The sequence below is a fragment of the Pangasianodon hypophthalmus genome, chromosome 20 (genome assembly GCF_027358585.1).
Source record: "Pangasianodon hypophthalmus isolate fPanHyp1 chromosome 20, fPanHyp1.pri, whole genome shotgun sequence".
In the NCBI taxonomy this organism is placed as follows: Eukaryota; Metazoa; Chordata; class Actinopteri; order Siluriformes; family Pangasiidae; genus Pangasianodon; species Pangasianodon hypophthalmus.
In genome coordinates, this window is record NC_069729.1 from 13,933,540 (window position 1) to 13,952,677 (window position 19,138).

The following is a 19,138-nucleotide window of genomic DNA, read 5'->3' on the forward strand; positions in this document are numbered from 1 at the left end:
TTTCATTAATTTATTTATGTTTATTTACGTTAAATTTATGTTTGCATAGCACATCCTCGTGCTTTCTGGCAATGTGCCACTTAAGATTCCAAAAGAAATCTTTGCTAACTCTCACAGTCTCTCCACACTCCCTTTCAATTTCTTCTCCTTAGTCGTGATTTTGACTCTGTTTATGTATAAGGTTTGCAACTTCATTAAAACAACGTTTGAACTCCAAAACCTTAGACCTACTTCTTATTTCGCAGTTTCTCAAACCAGAATATCAAAAGTGCATTCTCCGCTCCCACGCTCTGCCTCCAAGTACCTCCGTCATTCCCAACATGAGCATGCTCCACCTTCTCCAAGAAGGCTGCATACTCTGAAAGCCAAAGTTTTCCTTCCTGAGACTCAAAACCTCATAGGAGGTAACATGCTCATCCACTGGGCAAAACTTTACCTGCAAGGAAGTGAGCTGCCAAGCCAACAAACATGGCTTTTGCAAACAAAATCTTACAATTGGAGGGGAAAATACTATTACAATATTAAAGACAATCTGGAGGCAAGCGGGAAGACAAAAATGCAGAGGCCATCCAACAGTCACAAAGTGACATATGACTCAGTAATTGCAATAAACACTTACAACAAGACTTACTGCTTTCATAGCAGCACATGGAGTTATCTGCCTAACAGCTCATAACTATGGCTGAAGGAAACATGTCCTCCAAAGCTGGCAATAGACTCCTATCATGTCTACTACTGAGGTGAGTGTATTTGTTTTTGGACATCAACACATCACTCCTGGCAAAGGGATCCCTAGACCAGCACAGGAGAGGGTGGCTCTCTGCCAACCTGGCTTATGAACAGTACCAAATGAAGTTAGCACAGTTCTCATTGCCTTACATGTGTAAATCAACCCTGTGAAAATGTACCTACCAGTGTAGTTCTTTAGGAACTGTCACCAAAGACATCCTGGAGAGGAGAGCACAGGTTTCAAAATCATGATATCATTTTTAGGACACAGCAACCCATTTCTGTGTTCCATTGCCCACTAGGGGTGCAACGAATAATCAACGTAGACAACAAAATTCGATGAAATATTTAGTTGCCAAAGAGTTTAGTCATTGATAATTAGTTGGTTACGTCATGTAGTTGCGAACAGCAAGTGACAACAAAACAACAAAAAAAATGGCGGTGGGAGCATTTCTGCCTAGATATGGGAAATAAAAGGACAACATGTAACATCTGTAAGGTGGGCCTTGCTTGGCACGGGAGCATGTCGGACATGCTCGAGCATTTGAAAAGAAAGCACATTGGACTGGAAGCGGAGTCAGACTCGCCTTGGTGAGACAGTAAGCTAGTTAACCTACTAGCTATGTATAGGCATAGTTAGCACACAACATACTAGAATCACTAACAAAAATGTGGTTTGAATTGTGGCGTATTTGAGTTTAAAAAAGTAATGCCACCCATTTGCCTGACGTTTCTTTTTTAAATCATATTTATGCAGTCCGAAGAAAATTAAAGCTACCTTAGATGGCTTTCTACAAAAGAAGCAAACCCGTACACCGCAGCAAACGACTGCCCTCATGGTGTATATTCTAAACATGCTCACCGACATGAGACCACTCTCCATGGTTGATGGTGAAGGGTTTCGAGAAATGATTCGCCAGTTCAACCCCGAATACACCCTTCCATCCAGAACCCATTTCACCCACTTGATGGAAAAGAAATATGAGACGATTGTTCTAAAGGCAAGTCTCTCTCTCACACACAACTCCATATGATCTAAGCAATTATATGTGACCCTGCCTGTGAAAACACGGCTAAAGTCTTTTTTTGGTTCACTGTTATATACAAAATGCTACAGAATGTAAGGAACATTCTGTAAAATAAAATTTCACATCGATACCTTTAATATTGACTGAATAAGATCATGTCAAAGATTTGGTGAATGCCTGGAAAACCATTATTTTGTGAAATTCCAATGTAATAAAATAAGAGGTGTTTACATTTGACAGAATCGGAACCTGGATAAATGTTTGTGCTATATCTTAGAGAATATGGAAATTATGTAGACCATTTCATAAGAGTAGAAAAGAAGTTGCTAAAACAAATGACATCTAAATCAGCTGTTGTTACTTGAAAGTAAATCCACTGAAACATTAAAATCAATGTTACGGAAGCTAATTTCCGGTATCTTTTTTTTTTCTTTTTCATTAAAAATGAAACAGTCAATAAAATAATAGATTTCAATATTTATTATGCTGAAAAGGAAATTTTGAGGACTATTCTTCGAAACTTAGATATATAAGTTTTTCCTGTAATTTACAGCAATAAAAATATTTAGCACGACCTTGTCATTTTTATGACAATAGCCGATAAAGCGCGCTTTTTCTCTTAATTAGATTAAGCGACTTCAGCCTGTGTTTCACAGACAGGGTCCTGTATTTAAACATGGAGAAATATCACTATATTCAATATATTAATTTGGATCAAATCTTAAAATGCCCCAGTAATGTGAATATGAATCTGAGATAAAAACTGATTCTTGAATGCTTACTACAGTGTATGGGTCTTTGCCTTTCACAATGTTAACAAAAATCTCTGATGTCTTCAAAAGGTAAAGGAGAGAATAAAAGAGGTCTACAGCTCCCTGTCACTGACAGCTGATGTGTGGACCAGCTGTGCTACAGATGCATATCTTGGAGTGTCCTGCCATTTCATCACTGAAGATGAAGACTTTTAACCTTGCCACCATGCCTCTGGGTGAGAGGCATACTGCTGCAAACATCATGACATGGATGGAGGAGGTGATAGAAAAATCTGACATCCTGCCTACCAAGATAAAAGCTGTAGTTCACGACAATGGGACCAATATGGTGTGAGCAATGCGAATGCTAGAAGAAAAACATGGCTGGGCTTCTGTGTGCTGCACTGGGCACACACTCCAGCTTATAATTAACAGTGCCCTCAAAGAGCCCAGCATAAGCAGAGCTGTAGGTGCTGCAAGGAACTTAGTGGAACACTTCAGGAGAAGTGAGCTGGCCAGTACAAAATTGAAGGTGAAACAGCAGCAAATGAACACAGTACAACACAAGCTGATTCAGGATGTCTGTAAACGATGGAACAGTGCATACTACATAAGAGACTCCTGGAACAGCGCTGGCCAGTCACTGCCACTCTATCTGATCCTGAGATAACTCCAAGGGGCAAACACTACTTTGACCTGAAGCCAGATCAGTGGGTTCTGCTTGAAGAGCTGGTGCAAGGGATGCAGCCTTTTCAATGTGCCACCGGTTTACCTTAGTGGACAGGAGTATGCAACCGCTTCATATCTTCCACAGCTGGTCAAAGGGCTGCAACGGTCCTTACAGCAAAGCCATTTTGAGACAGGCCCAGGAAACGTCTTTCTGGCCAGTGCAGGGAAAGGGATAACGGAGAGATGGGTGAATCTGAACACCATCTCAACAGAGAGTGACAATCCACTTCTTCTTGCAGCTGCCATCGACATAGATTTTGAAAGCTTAAATTTATGGCACCTGAAGATGGCACAAGGGTACAAGCGACAATTGAAGTCCTTGCAATCAAAGAAGCAAAGGAGACTGGGATATATAGCTGTGACTCTGAGCAACAGCAAAAGGTCAGTGTTCGGGGGGGTGGGGGGGATCAGTGCTGGATAACCTGCTTCAGATCAGAAGAGGAAACCCAGGAGGACAACACTATCAAAGATGGCAAGATCTCGTCTGTCCATTCCTGCAACATCCACCCCTTCAGAAAGAATCTGCTCTGCAGCTGGGAATATTTGCACTCAGAAGAGAGCAAGCCTCACACAAGACCATGTAGAGATGCTGACTTTAAGTTTAAATAAAGTGTAAAGGATATGTAGTCTTATATAGTTGCAATTTGCAAAAGATGCTCATTTATTTTTTTTATGGGAAAACTGTGTAGTTTGGTTTGTTGTTTTGTTGTAGTTTTTTTTATTGCTGGTACTTGTCCTTGTTTTACCAAAAAAAAGTGGGTACTTGAGTTTCAATTTAATTTTTTATCTCAGCACTTTGCCTTCCTTTGTTTTAAATGGAAAATGATCTTAAAAATAGTCTAATGAGCAGCAATGTTGAACAGATGTTTAGTTGAATAAATGGCATCTTTTTGATTATTCATCTTTATTGTCTTAATGGGTACTTACCTCATGCTTAAAACAAACTCAAGCTAAATTTAAAAGCTTATAGGTAAATAGGAGCCATTGAATAATTACGTGATTTATAGTCCAATTAATCAATTAATCGTTTCAATAGTTGGTAGACTAATTGACTATCAAAATAGTCGTTAGTTGCAGCCCTATTTCCCGCAAAGGTTTTATTGGCCTTACATTATAGTGAGTCAAGCCCTCGGGCCTCTAGGCATTCAGCCCATCATAGGGTGGGCCCAAATGAACACCCCTCTCCCCAACACTAAAGGATCCTATGGAGTGCGGCAACAAAGGGCTGTTGGTGGGGAGGGGCTTACAGCCAAAAACATTGCTCTTTGGCCAGCATCAGATCAGTGGGCCCCAATCTTTCTCATGCTCAGGGCCTCACTATATCAGGTTGCTGCTCTAACCCAAGAAGTTCTTTCCCTCTTGGACAGAGGTGCAACTGAAAAGGTAGACCACATGGTTAAGAACAAAGGATTCTACCCAGTGTTCCTGTTGAGAAGCAGGACAGTTATTTTCATCCAGTTCTAAATAAGAGCAGGATGGACTGGTTTCTAAAGACGTACTGTTACATGGTTAAAAATAGTACCATTCCAGGAGGTCTGCAGTGCTGATACGTGGACATCACTATGCAGGTTCTACAAGGTTAACATTGCCCTTCCAAGCTCTGTGAGTGCAACAGTCATGTGCAAACACCTTTCCACGTAGTCTTAAGGTGTGTCGGCTCCTCTTAACATTGTGGCATGTTATTCATGTGATTCTCACCGGCTCTAGAGGTTAGGAGTGGTGAAATACAGTAGATATAAGTCTACACACCCCTGTAAAAAATGGCAGTTTTTTGTGATGTAAAAAAAAAAAATCATATCAAAATCATAAATCATATCAGAACCTTTTCTACCTTTATTGTGAAATTGCAACCCATAAATGAAAGTGAAAAACAATGAGAATCATTTTAGGTTAAAAAAAAAAAAGTACAATAACCTGGTTGCCTAAGTGTACACATTCCTAAACTAATACTTAGTTGAAGCATCTTTAGATTTTTATCATGGCGTTCGATCTTTTTGGGTAAGAGTCAATCAGACTGACACATCTTGACATGTGCACAGCCCTCTTCAGGTCACCCCCACAGATTTCAGATCTGGACTCTGGACCTTGATCTTGTTTTGGTGACACCATTTCATTGTTGATTTGGAGGTGTGCATCGGGTCGTTGTCAGGCTGAAATTTGAAATTCCTCTTCATATTAAGTGTTTTAGCAGAAGCCTTAAGGTTTTACACCAAAATTGACTGGTATTTTGACCTATTCGTTATTCCCTCCACTCTGATTAAAGCCCCAGTTCCAGATGAAGAAAAGCAGCCTCAAAGGAAGATGCTTCTGCCTCCATGCTTCACCGCAGGCATGGTGTTCTGTTAGTGATTTTTTTTTTTTTTTTTTTGTGCCAAACATATATTTTGGTATTATGGCCAAAATGTTCAATTTCGGTCTCAAACCATAACATATTATTCCACATGGTTCTGGGAGATTGCATGTATTTTTTTTTCCCAATCTAGCCAAGCTTGGATGTTTTTTTTTTTTTTTTGGGTCTTGCCACCCTACCCTGTTGCCCAGACATATGAAGAATTCAGGAGATTGTTATCCCTTGTAGGGAGCAACCAGTACTTGCCAAAAATTGCTGCAATTTTTTAATGTTGCTGTAGGCCTCTTGGCAGCCGCCTTGACCAGGTTTTTTCCTGGTCTTCTCATCAATTTTAGAGGGATGTTCTTTTCTTAGTAAAGCCACTGCTGTGCCATATTTACTCAAATTTTTGATTGTCTTTACAGTGTATGGTTTCCAATGATTCTTACAACCCCGGCGATTATTTGAGGTTCACAGAAACAGTTACATACGCCGATCAATACGGTAAATACGTAACTGTGTCTCCATGATTAATATCCCTGCCATACAGCTACTTTTCCCTGGAAAACTCTCACCATGGTTCTGAATGACAAGGAATCCTGGTGGTTGTCAAGGGTTTACGGAGGCACAGTTACGTTTGTAACTAGCATTCCACTAGCGTTCCACAGAAACAGTTACATATACCGAACAGCCATAACATTAAAACCATCTGCCAAATTTTGTGTAGGTCCAGCCAAAACAGTGCTGACCCATTGAGAAAGGGACTTCACAAGACCTCTGAAGGTGTGCTGTGGTATCAAGACGTCATCAGTAGATTTTAAGTCCTGTGAGTTGCGAGGTGGGCCTCCATAGATCGGACTTGTTTGTCCAGCACACCCCACAGATGCTCAATCAGATTCATATCTGGTGAATTTGGAGGCCAAGTCAACACCTTGAACTCTATGTCATGTTCCTCACATTTTCCCGTCCATCCACATGATGTAAATGAAAAAGTGATTCATCAGACTAGGCCATTCTTCCATTGCTACAAATTCCAGTTCTGATGCTCACGTGCCCATTGTAGGCACTTTCGAGGGTGGACAGGGGTCAGCGTTGGCACTCTGACCGGTCAACGGCTATGTAGCTCCATACGCAGCAAGCTGCGGTGCACAGTGTGTTCTAACACCTTTCTATCACAGCCAGCATTAACTTTTTCAGCTATTTGTAGTACAGTAGCTCTTCTGTGGGGTCGGACCAGACGGGCTAGCCTTTGCTCCCCACACGCATCAGTGAGCCTTGGGCACCCATGATCCTGTCGTGGCTCACTGGTTTTCCTTTCTTGGACACTTTTAGTAGGTACTAACCACTGCATACCGGAAACACCCCACAAGACCTGCTGTTTTGGAGATGCTTTGACCCATGTCATCTAGCCATCACAATTTGGCCCTTGTCAAAGTCGCTCAGATCCTTAAGCTTGCCCATTTTTCCTGCTTCCAACACATCAACTTTGAGAACTGACTATTCAGTTGCCTCCTAATATATCCCACCCCTTGACAGGTGCCATTGTAAGGAGTAAATCCACTGGTCTTTGGGCAAATACTGATTGGCCTAGAAGTGTGTCAGGTTGCATACCCAGAAACATTTTCCTTTCTTCCATTGGTTTTATTTCATTTCAGAGTAATATTGTTCAAAATACACCTCATGTAAACAATAAAACTTTAAACAATAAAGTGTAACCAATAAAACAGTCCTTTATCACATCCACTACTTAAAGTCTTCTACAGGCTGCAGACATGCTTGTGCTCCCCAACCGGTTTTTGAAAGTGAAATCCAATAAAAATCTTACACATAATAGTTCGCTTTCTGAAACTGATGAAAAATACTTGCTAAAAACATCAGTTTTAACCAATAATTGTATACAGTCCCCTCTGAAAGTACTGGAACAGCAAGGCCAATTCTACGGTTTTGCTATACACTTTAAGACATTTGGGTTTGAGATCCTAAGAAGAATATGAGACAATAGTTCAAAATTTCAGCTTTAATTTCCTGATATTTACATCTAGATGTGTTAAACACCTTAGGACATGCTACCTTTTGTTTGAGCCAACCCATTTTCCAAGTGATCAAAAATACTGGAACATGTGACTGACAGGTGTTTGTTGTTGCCCAGGTGGGCCCTGATAGACTGAATGTTTGAACATTTAATAGCTCTCAATGTCTACTTTTGGTTTGAGCCCTGAGTTTCGCCTGTGAAGACTGCATTTGTTGTTAAATTGATAAACCAACAAGAAGGCCAGAGAGCTGTCTTCGAGAGAAAAGCAAGCAATTTCGAAGCTGAGAAAAGAGGGAAAATCGATCATGGCCATTGCACAAGCATTGGGCATAGCCAATACAACAATTTGGAATGTCCTGAAAAAGAAAGAAATCACTGGTGTATTAACAACCAGACATTGAACAGGTCTGCCAAGGATAACAGCAGTTGATGACAAACATCAAAACAACATTAAAACAACAGTCAGTGACATCATCATCAACCTCTTCAGGGCAGGGGTGAAGGTATCACAATCCACCATTTGAATAAGACTTCAAGAGCAGAAATATAAAGGCCATACCACAACATGCAAACCACTCATCAGCAATAAGAATCTGAAGGCCAGACTGGAATAAAAAAAAATAAAGAAATGAGCCACAAAACCTCTGGAAACAAGATTAACCCAAACTGATGGAAAAGCCAAAGTATGTAGACTCATGATCCGAAAGATACAAGCTCATTGGTCAAGCATGGCTTGGGCTTGCATGGCTGCTTCTGGAATGGGTTCACTAATCTTTATTAATGATGCAATGTCTGCCAGTTTACAGAGAAATGCATCCAATCTAGGGAGGGGAGGAACTTCATGCAGCAAGACAATAGTCCATAACACACTGCCAACACAACAAAGGACTTCAGGGAAAAAACGTGGAAGGTTTTAGACAGGCCAAGTCAATCAGTGGAAGGTTTTAGACAGGCCAAGTCAATAAGCAAACCTTAAATCAATTGAGCAAGCATTTCACCTCCTGAAGGAGACTGAAGAGAAACCCCCCAAAACAACAAGTGAATGAAGCTGGCAAGGCATCACAAAAAAAGAATGCAACAGTTTGGTGATGTCAGTCAGTCGAAGGCTTGATGCAGTTATTGCAAGCAAGGGATATGCAGCCAAATATTTACTTTAAGACTCTGTTCCAATACTTTTGGTAAGAATTGGGTGGTGCCATGTTTCAAGTTGTTTATTTATTTATATCACTATCACACACACACACACACACGTCATGACTGACTTGGCCAGTCTAAAACCTTCCACTTTTTCCACCTGATGAGAGCTTTGTTGTGTTGGCAGTGTGTTTTGGGTCATTATCTTGCTGCATGATGAAGTTCCTCCCAATTAGATTGGATGCATTTCTCTGTAAACTGGCAGACAGAATGTTTGTGTAGACTTCTGAATTCATTCTGCTGCTACCATCATGACTTACATCATCAATAAAGATTAGTGAGCCTGTTCCAGAAGCAGCCATGCAAGCCCAAACCATGACACTACCTCCAACGTGCATGACTGATGAGCTTGTACGTTTTGGATCATGAGCAGATCCTTTCTTTCTCCACACTTTGGCCTTTCCATCTAGAGGTAGAGGTTAATCTTGGTTCCAAACTGTTTGTGGCTCATCTCTGTATTTCTTTGCAAATTCCAATTTAGCCTTCTTTCATCTTGTGGTATGGCCTCTATATTTCTGCTCTCAGACTCTTCTTCGATTGGTGGATTGTGATACCTTCACCCCTGCCCCATGCAGGCTATTGGTGATGCCACTGACTGTTTTAAGGTTTTTCCTTAACAAGGTTTCTGTCATCAACTGCTATTGTTTTCCTTGGCCGACATGTTCAATTAGTCATTTTTAAATCATTAGTACATCTATGGTTTCTTTATGTTTCAGGACATTCCAAATTGTATTGGCTATGCCCAAAGCTTGTGCAATGGCTCTGATCTATTTTCCCTCTTTTCTCAGCTTCAAAATTGCTTGCTTATCTCCCGTAGACAGCTCTCTGGTCCTTATGTTGTTTTATCGATTTTAACAACAAACACAGCCTTTACAGGTGGAAGCCAGGGCTCAAACAAAGAATAGACATTCAGAGCTATTAATTACTTAATCAATCTAACAGCGAACACCTAAGCAACAAGAAACACATCAGTCATATGTTAGGGTTAGGGTTACCAATATTTTTGATCACTTGGAAAATGGGTGGGTTCAAACAAAAGGTGCTATGTTGTTTCTGATCTATCATCTATCAGCCTTGTTGTTCTAATACGCTTGTTCTGAATAGCATCAGTACAATGAATAAAATCATGCAGATAAAGGTCAAGAGCTTCAGGTATTGTTCACATCAAACATCAGAATAGGGAAAAATGTGGTCTCTGTGACTAACTGTGGCATGGTCGATGGTGCCATATAAGTATTTCAGATACTGCTGATCTCCTGGAACATTACACACAACAATCTCTAGTGTTTACACAGAATGGTGCGAAAAACCAACAACATCCTGTGAGCGGAGGGTCTGCAGGCTGAAACGCCTTGTTGATGAGAGAGATCAGAGGAGAATAACCAGACTAGTTTGAGATGACATGAAGTCTATAGTACTAATTCTTTACAACTGTGGTTTGTAGACTTTACAAACCTTGAGGTGGATGGGCTACAACAGCAGAAGAACACAATAGGTTCCACTCCTGTCAAACAAGAACAGAAATCTGAGGCTATCATGGGCACACAGTCACTGAAACTGGACAGTTAAAGACTGAGAAAAGGCCAGGTGATTTTTTTTTTTTAATCTTCAACTGTCCGGTTTGGGTGAGCCTGTGCCCAAGAAAGCCTCAGATTCCTGTTCTTGGTTGACAGGAGTGGAACCGAATGTGGTCTTCTGCTTTTGTAACCCATCCACCTCAAGGTTGATGTTTTGTGCATGCTGAGGTTGTAAAGAGATTGTGTTTCCATTTCTTTCCTGGCAGCTCAAACCAAACTGCCCTTTTTCCTCTGACCTCTCTAATCAACAAAGCGATTCCACCCACAGAACTGTTGCTCATTCAGTGTTTTTTGTTTTTTTGCACCATTCTATGTAACTCTAAAGACTGTTGTGTGTGAAAGTCCCAGGAGGTCAGTAGTATCTGAAAGACTCAGACCAGCCCATCTGGTACCAATAACCATGCCACGATCAAAGTCACACTGATCACACTTTTTCTTCATTCTGCTGTTTGATGTGAACATTACCTGAATTTAACTGCTCTTAAGCTGTGTCCACATGATTTTTTGCACTGCGCTGATACCACATAATTGGCTAATCATATAACTTCATGAATATGCAGGTGTACAGGTGTTCCTAATAAAGTGGACTTTCCGCTTTGAGTTAGCCAATTCGCCTCCTTAAGTTGCACTTCAGGTATCACAGCAAGCATGTTCCCGATGTGCATTGCTGTGCATGCTCTGGCTTCAGCTTGATTATCTCATTACAATGATACCTATCAAGGTTTGGGATATATTAGGCAGCAAATGAACAGCCAGCTCTCCAAGATGACATGTTGGAAGCAGGAAAAATGGGCAAGCGTAAGGATGTGAGTGACTTTGACAAGGGACAAATTGTGAAGGCTAGATGACTGGGCATCTCCAAATGGCAGGTCTTGTGGTGTGATCCCGGGTGTGCTGTGGTTAGTCCCTACCAAAAGTGGTCTGGGGAAGGACAACCGGTGAACCGGCAACAGACACCCAAGGCTCATTGATGCACATGGAGAGCGAAGGCTAGCCCATCTGGTCTGATCCCACAGAAGAGCTACTGTAGCACAAAAAAAAAGTTGCTGAAAAAGTTAATGCTGGTTATGATAGAAAGAACACACAGTGCATCACCGCTTGCTGCGTATGGGGCTACGTAGCTGCAGACCAGTCAGAGTGCCCATGCTGACCCCGTCCACCGCTGAAAGCACCTACAATGGGGATGTGAGCATCAGAACTGGACCATGTAGCAATGGAAGAAGGTGGCCTGGCCTGATGAATCACGTTTTCTTTTACATCATGTGGACCGCCGGGTGCATGTGCGTCCCTTACCTGGGGAAAAGATGGCACCAGTATGCACTTTGGGAAGATGGCAAGCTAGCAGACGCAGTGTGATGCTCTGGGCAATGTTCTGCTGGGAAACCTTGGGTCCTGGCATTCATGTAGATGTTACTTTGACATGTACCACTTACCTAAACATTGCTGCAGACCAAGTACACCCCTTCATGGCAATGGTATTCCCTAATGGCAGTGGCCTCTTTCAGCAGGATAATGCGCCCTGCCACACTGTAAAAATTGTTCAGGAATGTTTTGAGGAATATGACAAAGAATTCAAGGTGCTGACTTGGCCTCCAAATTCCCCAGATTTCAAGCCAGTCAAGCATCTATGGGATGTACAGGACAAACAAATCCAATCCATGGAGGCCCCACTTCACAACTGACAGGACTTAAAGGATCTGCTGCCAATGTCTTAGTGCCAGATACCACAGCACACCTTCAGAGGTCTTGTAAAGTCCATCACTTGATGGGTCAGAGCTGTTCTGACGGCACAGGTGGGATCAATACAACATTAGGCAGGTGGTTTTAGTGTTATGGCTGATTGGTGTACAGTCACTGGTTCAGATTAAGTCACGCTGTTAGTTCTTCAGGCTGGTGTCTTTAATGTCACCCCTATGATCCCCAAATGAAAGTAAATAAGTACGGTTTTTACCTTTTGTTGGTTGTTATACCTACTTGTCCACCGGGCAACTACGAATAAAAAAAACCTATTAGTTAGGATATGGAACTGCTTGTCTTGTGTGCATGGGCTAGTAGCTGCAACATGGTAGCTAGTTACCTATCTAACTAGCTACGTATCAAACTAGCAACCACTACATCCTGTGAATGTAGTGGTTTAATCCTCCATACTAATTTTGTGAAATAACTTTAGGTTCTAATACATGGGTGAGACATATCTTGCTAGATTTTTTTAGCCAGTAGAAATGTGCGTGTAACGCATTCAAACCCACCAGATTAGCCGCCTAGCTACAGTGGCATGCAAAAGTATTCAACCCCCCAGAACTGTATTTTTTTTTTAAAAAAATGTAGAATTAATTATTGGTCATAGAATATTTCAAAGAAAATCAAAAACTGAAAAATGCTGATTGCGTAAAATTACAAGAGAACCTGCTTTAGTTAACTAAAAAAAAAAACTAAAGCTCGCCTTTCAGCAGAACAATGGTCCCAAACACAAGGCCAAAGCAATGCAGGTGTCACTAAAAACAAAAAGGTGAATATTCTACAGTGGCCAAGTCAAAGTCCAGATCAGAATCCCACTGGGAATCTATGGCACTGTTTGAAAATTTCAGTCAACAATCAGCATCCAACAAACTCAAAGAACCTGGAGCAAATCTTCCAGGAAGAATGGGTGAAAATCACTCCCAAACAGTGTGCAATGCTGGTATGAACGTACCCCAACAGACACAAAGCGGTTATTACAGCAAAAGGTGGTTCCAACAAGTAGTGGTCTGCAGGGGTTGAATAATTATGCATTCATAAGTATTCATACCCATTTGTAATCCAGACAAATTTGATGATTTTTAAGTTGAAATCTTTTTAAAAGGCAATGTATGTAGGTAGCATTAGCACCTCTGCAAGCTGAGCCTTAGTTAACCAACAGGACTAATTTATATTGCTTAAAAAAAAAACAAAAAAAAAAAAAAACACGTTGCTCACCTAAAATCTACATCAAGAAACTAGCTAGCTAATGCTAGACATCTAGGTCCCGTTCCTACTGAGGTGTTGCACATTTACAGTCGGGTCCGTAAGTATTTTGAAAAGTGACAATTTAGAGAATTTTGCCTCTGTACACACACCACAATGGATTTGAAACGACGCAATCAAGATGTGATTGACATACTTTCAGTTTTAATTCAAGGGGTTTAACAAAAATATTGCATTAACCCTTTATGAATTACAGCCATTTTTTTTTTTTACACAGTCCCTCCATTTTCACAGGCTCAAAAGTAATTGGACAATGGACCGATAAGCAGTTTTACTGCCAGTTGTGGCCTGTATCCTCATTATTTCAGGACAAATTAAGGAGATAAAAGGTCTGGAGTTGATTCCAAGTGTTGAATTTGCATTTGCTAGCTGTTCATGGGAACTCTCAATATGCGGTCCAAAGAGGTGTTGATGCAAGTGAAGGAGACCATCATTATGCTGAAAAAGCAAACCAGACCTAACAGAGAGACAGCAGAAACTTTAGGAGTGGCCAAATCAACAATTTGGTACATTAGTAAAAAGAAGGAATGCACTGGTGAGCTCAGTAACACCAAAACACCTCGAAGACCACGGAAGACAACTGAAGTGGATGATCACAGAAAAAACCCTTCACAAAATCAACAGAAGTCAAGAATGCTCTCGAGAAAGTAGGCGTCAAAGTCTACAATCAAAAGACGACTTCATGAATGTAAATACAGAGGGTTGACCTCAAGATGCAAACAACTGGTAACACTCAAGAACAGAAAGGCCAGATTAGACTTTGCTAGAAAACATGGTCTGGAACAAGATTTTTTGGACAGATGACACCAAGATTACCTTGTACCAAAATGATGGGAAGAGAGGAGTACGGAGAAGGAAAAGAAGCTCTCATGATCCAAAAGCATACCACATCAACTGTCAAACATTGTGGAGGAAGTGTTATGGCATGGGCATCTATGGCTGCCAATGGAACTGGGTCACTGGTGTTTATTGATGATGTGACTGGTGAAAGAAGAAGCAGGATGAATTCTGAAGTACACAGAGCTATGTTCTGCTCAGATTCGGTCAAATGCTGCTAATCAGGACAGTGCTTCACAGTACAGTTGGATAATGACCCAAAACATACCGTGAAAACAATCCAAGAGCTTCTCAAGGCAAAGAAATGGGCTGCGTCCGAAATCACATACTGTGACAGTACATACCGCATTCCATTCAGTACCTACTGCTCGGCCGTTGATACAGTATGTACTGATCAGTATATGTGTGTGTAGTATGACTACAATCCGGACATACTACATCTGCCTTGTTGGCACTGTCATGTGCCCTATGACGTCACCGTACCCGCAAAAAAGTTGAAGAGCCATATTAGAGCAACTGTTTCTTTCTTGTTTAAGCCTTCAACGAGTTAACAGTTTACTCAGGTGTTGTTAAACAAGTGTGGTCTAACCACAAGAAACAACAAGAAGAAACAACATTTAAAACCTATGGCACTTACACTTAAAAAGAGCCGACGCACTGCCTTCCTCCATTTCTGATTCTGACAGCTCTTCCGTACCAGTCCCGTTGCCTTAAGGGATAGCACAGTGGCCATTACTTCCATACTGCAGAATCTCGGCAGAAGCAGTACGTCATCCGGGTATTTCTCGCCTACTGTTTTATGAATACTGAGAATTCGGACATACAATTCTATTGGCGTACTGCTTTCTGGATACTGTATAGTAGAGTAGTAAAGATATTCGGACACAGCCATGGAATGTTCTTAAATGGCCAAGTCAGTCACCTGACCTCAAACCAATCAAACATGCTTTTCACTTATTGGAGACAAACCTGAAGGCAGAAAGACCCACAAACAACCAGCAACTGAAGGTGGCTGCAGTAAAGGCCTGGCAAAACATCTCAAGAGAGGAAACTCAGTATTTGTCCATGGGCTCCAGACTTAAGGCAGTCAGTTAAAGACTGCAAAGGATTTGCATCCAAGTATTAAAAATAATCCTTATATTTATAATTATGTTAGTTTGTCCAATTACTTTTGAGTCTGTGAAAATGCAGGGACTATGTAAAAAATGGCTGTAATTCCTAAACGGTTAATGCAATATTTTTGTTAAACCCCTTGAATTTAAGCTGAAGTTTATTGCATCGGGGCAGCACCTCGGCTTTCAGTGCCACGATGTCCTTGAAGTTGTAATCATAAAACGGCTTGAACGTACCCACAAACAGCAAGTCAAGAGACTTGTATGTCTTCCATTTCTCTCTTTTAGAAACTCTCGGAAGTTTCGATGAAATATGTATCTATGTACAGTCATTGCAGGCTAGGCCACTGTTTAGCATCATTTAGCCACTGACAGGACACCAAGCCATAAATATCTTCTAGAGTTATATGATTTTAAAGTGTTAATTTAGTCAAATAGGACTCTCTGTCTTTAATTATAACCTATAATACATGGATAACATTTATTCCTAAATAAAACTCTTCAAAAATTCAATAGTCAGACAGCTTCAGGTTCCTAGGCTACTCGGGTCTTTTTGAAACCAGGTTGTGTGCGCATCTCTTTTTGTTTACAAACACCAAATGGATCTATACTGTAAGTAATAAGAACTATCTCATGGACATTCCACAACATTAAATTTAGGCCTAACTATAAACTGTTGAAAAGTATGACATGTCATTCAATAATAAATTATGAACTGTAATAACAAATCGCTGTGGTGTAAGAGGAACAAATCACTATGGAACATTCTGTTAAAGGAAAAAAATTCACTTCACGTCTGACTGCATCATACCACCCCGTGGTGGATTATTTTCCTATAACAGCACACTCCACAGTGTTTTAGCTAATCCTTACTTACAAAATGAAATGGACAATCAACCCGAAACATGCTTTAAAAACTAAGTAAAGCAGGGGTTAAACATAATATGGCAGGATATTCAATTCTAGGGGTGGACAGAGGGGCAGCAAAAAGCTTAAAACTACTTAATGCACCTTTAACTAATTTTGTGAAGGCAGCCTTTAATTCTTTTTGCATGGCCATGTATGCACTGCGTTTTTCACCCAGTCTAAGGACTGAAAATTTATAAAAGCTTAATATTTATGAATTATATAGCACTGACTTGGACACTATAGCGAACAGTTTAAAGAAGATGTGTACAATAACATTTACCGCCTCACACAATAAAACATCATATCAGAGATAAGTTATCTGGTCATATTTCCTAGGTTTTATGCATCTTTCGTAAAGCTTGGCTGGTCATAATTTCAGACAAAGCTCGCGATGGAACACAATGCAATAGAGGATCAGGGGAAAGAGCACCACGTTCGCTTTAAAACGGACGTCTAGACCTTTTTTTACTTGACGTAGTGACTACTCGCTGCCCAATTTCGCCCAACTCATATAAGAAAACACCAAATACCGATTCCGTTTGCCATCAGTAAACTTAGGAAAACTAGCTAACTGGCTAATTTTATGTACCTAGCTAACGACAAGAAAAGCGAAATCTTTGTTGATCTTAAGCTAGATATACGACCAGGTCTGTACTGGTGAGTAAACGAAGCTGTTTTTTTCATCTGCCGGCGTCGTTTCACCACGACAACATGTCGTCATTAAAATCTCGGTAAAATGGTGTTTAAAAAGTAACCAGAGAGCCTTACCTTCACAGAGCCCAATATGCATCAGATTCTAGTCAACGAAGGTTTTCAGACATGAAACAAAAATGGCTTCTCCGTTCTACCGATGGGGAGGGGACTATTGCGAAATGGGCGGGGCCACGTGGTGACGCAGAATACTCGGTTAAAATAGCTAGCTAGCTAAAGAGCATCTTAATTGTAAAACGGTTTGCTATTTACGTTAGCGCGTTGAAATGTGCACTCAAATAGCTGGTTATAATATTCACACCCTTAGACAAATTTAAAGAAGTAGGGCATTATGACTAGTGTTGTACACAAAATATACTTTCTTAATTTTGATTAATGTTGTTATATCAGTTAAAAAAAAAAAACTTATGTATGTTTTAGTTACATTCCTAGACTTCATGCTGTATGCAACATGTCTGTGTAGAGTAAGTAAAGAATAAAACACGACACTGCGTGCTGTTATTGGAATATAATTACTGGCAGGGTGGCATGATGTGGTCCAACATGATGTAGAGGGCTGTTACTACCTCAACGTTGACTATTTTCCTACAAGAGTGCACATTTAATTCTCTTTATCTCTGACCTGTAAAAATGTGTTTTTAAGAATATAAGAAAGGCAATTAGAAAATCTCATCTCGAACATTGTTATTGATTTAATCAAGTAATCAGGAAACTGGAAAATAACTTACCAGCTGACAAAGATGGTCTGCCAGACTGCCCAGTTTGGCCAAGCTGGGGTTTGCAGCAGGGAGGAGTTCCGCATGTTCTCCTCCTGTTTGTGCTTCCCCTAGGTTTTCTGTTTCCTCCCACCTCCAAAAAACATGCCAATAGCTATGAATTAGTGTGAATATATATGTGCATGGCACCCTGTGATGGACTGGTGTCCTGGAGTTGAAATTTTTGAGTCTTTTCAGTAACCTGGGTTACTCCGGTTGACAAGAATGGCTATAGGATGAACATGACGCTGCGGAAACCTTTTATAGGCTACCTTAGTGGGGTGAAGGTCACGAGGTTACAACTTTGCTATTGGTACTCAGCAAGCAAACAAGCACTTTGGAATACTCCATTAGTTTAGGAAACAGCTCTGGTTACATACGCAACTTTCTGGTTCACACCAGAAATACACTATGTTGCCAAAAATATGTGGATAGCTGATATTAACATCCATATGAGGCTCTTCCCCAAACTGTTGCCACAAAGTTGGAAATGCACAATTGTCCAGAATTGTCTCGTATGTTGTGGGATTAAGATTTCCTTTCACTGGAACTAAGAAGCATACTCCAAGCATGACAATGTCTCTGCGCCCAATGCAAGGTCCATAAAGACATTGTTTGCCAAGGTTGGTGTGGAAGAACTTAAGTGGTCTTCAGAGAACCCTGACCTTGACTCCACTGAACACCTTTGGGATTAATTAGAATACCAACATCATGCCAGGCTTTCTTGCTGGACATCAGTGACCAACCTCTCATGCTACTGTGGCTGAATGGGCACAAATCCCCACAGTCCAAAATCTTATGGAAAGCCTGCTCATATGATTGGAGGCTGTTATAGCAACAAAGGGGGACCAACTCCATATTAATGCCCATGGTTTTGTAATGGGATGTTCAGTGGTCAGGTATCCTCATACTTTTTGTTATATAATATATACTAGGTGTATTTCTTATTTACTCAATTTAGAAAAAAAAGACAGGAGTGTTGTATTACACACTACACTTTTGTATTGTATTATACAGTCATGGGAAAAAGAAAGTACACCCTCCTTCAATTCTGTGTTTTTAATAAATAACAATTATGTGGTCCCTACAAACTTCTATAAACAAACAAATAACCTCTTCTATGAACAAACAAATAACAACAAACACAACAGATTTCAATATGTCATATTTTTGTCCCATAAAGTAAACCAACATTCAGAATGTGGGAAAAAATAAGTACACCCTTCCTACTTCCACAATTATTAGAGAGTTATTAGCAGACAGGTGTTACTAAAGAAATGCACAAGTTTAGTTAATCATTAAGAAGTGTGACTACCTCTATAAAATCAGAACTTTTTGCAGTTTGGTGTTGTGGAGCACTCAGATGTGTGTCTACATCATGCCAAGGAGAAAAGACATTAGCCATGACCTCAGAGAAGCAATTGTTGCTGCTCACCAATCT

The 19,138-nt window shown here is 40.6% G+C and overlaps 1 protein-coding gene and 1 long non-coding RNA gene across 5 annotated transcripts in view; one reads left to right on the forward strand and one right to left on the reverse strand.

Moving 5' to 3' along the window:
- LOC117599900 (uncharacterized) overlaps positions 1-1,725 on the forward strand; it is a 19,770-nt gene extending 18,045 nt beyond the window's left edge. Inside the window, exon 4 of the long non-coding RNA XR_004580226.2 lies at positions 1,487-1,725. This is a non-coding gene — a long non-coding RNA (uncharacterized LOC117599900). The remainder of the gene's footprint in view (positions 1-1,486) is intronic.
- The window catches only part of ccdc71 (coiled-coil domain containing 71), a 24,798-nt gene extending 7,678 nt beyond the window's left edge, over positions 1-17,120 (reverse strand). Inside the window, exon 1 of one of the 4 annotated variants that reach the window (XM_026932678.3) lies at positions 17,000-17,120. The gene's annotated coding sequence lies outside the window, so the exon portion shown is untranslated. Of the gene's footprint in view, positions 1-912; positions 933-12,321; positions 12,343-16,999 lie in introns of those variants that run through there. The other 3 variants (XM_034314267.2, XM_034314268.2, XM_026932679.3) reach the window with 3 other exon arrangements.
- Between the last annotated feature and the right edge of the window lie 2,018 nt (positions 17,121-19,138).